Below are 1,961 nucleotides of genomic sequence, written 5' to 3' on the forward strand. Positions count from 1 at the left end.
GCCATGCCGCTTTCCACAGGGGTTGCACCATTTTACACTCCCACCAACAGTGAATCAGGGTTCCAGTTTCTCCACAACCTCGCCAGCATTTATTGCTTGCTGTTCTGTTAAATTTTGCTATTCTGACTGGGGTGAGATGATATCGCATAGTTGTTTTATGTTTGGCCTTTTACTCCCAACTCCAGCAGACATTTGGTAATGCTATAATTGCATAGATGAGGACAGTGCTATGGCCTTCTAAGGAATAAACATTATTATTATTATTATGCTTCTTAACTTTTTGTTTTATTTTTATTTACTTACAAATTCTGTTATACATTGTTGTTCACATTGGATCTTTCCCATTTATTTAACTGACTTCTCCCTCCATCCATCAAATTGTGCTCCCCAACCCATTCTCACCCCTTTTCCACCCCACCCTCTCCCCACCTTAAATCCTCATACACATTTTACTAGTTATCTATTTCTACCGTAATGGTCTTATATAGTATTTGTCCTTAGGGAAATGAGTTAGTTCACTTAGTATAATGCTCTCTAGTCATCTCTCAAGTTAAGTAGTGATATACAAAACTACTCCTGCGTGCTGCATAGTCTTACATGGTGTGTATGAACCATAATTTCTCGATCCATTCGATTGTGAACAGACATTAATGCTCAGGACTGTTTACAGCAGTGAATATTGGGGCCAAAACATATTATCAGTGATCAGGCAAAGAAATCCTGGGTTAGAAAGAAACTTTCAAGTCTGCTAGTTGGTTTTGAAAGTTATATTAAAAGAAACAAATGTGTTTAGTTTATCTCAATTTCTCACTTATTCCAGGAGCATTCCAGAGTGTCTAGTGAGTTCCGTATTATTGGTGGTTTTAATACAGCCTTGGTTTTTGAGGACAATGTGCTTTTAAAAAGGTTATAAAGCTAGATAATGGGTAAAAAGACAGAAGCATTAGTCAAATCCTTCTCATAGTAGAAGCATGTATTTAATCTTAGAGATTAAGTATATATTAGAAGCAGCTTTCAGTCACTTTAGCACCACTCCTAAAACTAAAAAGGAATTTCTAAATGAAACAGATGTCCACAATACATTGATATGCTTACATATCTAAGTGACGCTCTGGTGGCATAGTGGGTAGGAAGTTGAAACACAGGGTGTTTCAAAGAAGAAAAATATGATCTCTTCCAATGTGAATTACAGCCTCTGAAAACCAACTGAACGGTCAACTATGAATCGGTTCCAACTGGATGACAATAAACAATGAACAAAATTTGGTTTTCTTGTTCGTTTTTAAATGCTCTGGTAATGCAATCAGCTAACTAAACAATACAAAACAAAAATTAAGTTGTTTGAAGCCACCAACTATTCTCTGAGAGAAAGATGTGGTAATGTGCTGTCTTATAAGATTTGTGGTCTTGGAAATTCTTATGGAATAGTCCTACCCTGTCTGATAGATTTGCTATGGGCCAAAATCTGCTTGAAGACAGTGGGTGGTTTGAAAAAGGAGCTTTTATTAGTTTATGGTAGTGTGTGAGTCCTAGTGGATAACACTGGTTAAATACTGGGCTGCTAACATACAGGTTAATAATAGTTTGAATTCACCAACTCTAAATGTGGACCCTTGGGATCCTTATGGGTTACATATTTCACAGGGTCCCTATGAACCAGAACCAGACCTGATTTGACTGCCATGCGTTGGTAAGACAAATATAACAATTTATTTCCTTATTCAGGAGACTAAGCATGAAAAAATGTTTAAGACTCAAAAAAAGATACTCCCTTAAAAGATAAGAAGGGGAAAACTCTTATATTTTTATTAAATTAAAAAAGGTAAGTTAAAATTTTCTTTTAATGCAATGAAACTACTTTTGTTTTAACTTTTTCTTTTCTAAGACACTGAATCTACCTTTACTTTCTCTGGCTATGTCAAATTGCAAAGAAGCTAGTTTAGATTTGGAGACCTACATTT

This window comes from Elephantulus edwardii, unplaced genomic scaffold (genome assembly GCF_000299155.1).
Source record: "Elephantulus edwardii isolate Elephantulus edwardi_28Jun2011 unplaced genomic scaffold, EleEdw1.0 scaffold00090, whole genome shotgun sequence".
In the NCBI taxonomy this organism is placed as follows: domain Eukaryota; kingdom Metazoa; phylum Chordata; class Mammalia; order Macroscelidea; family Macroscelididae; genus Elephantulus; species Elephantulus edwardii.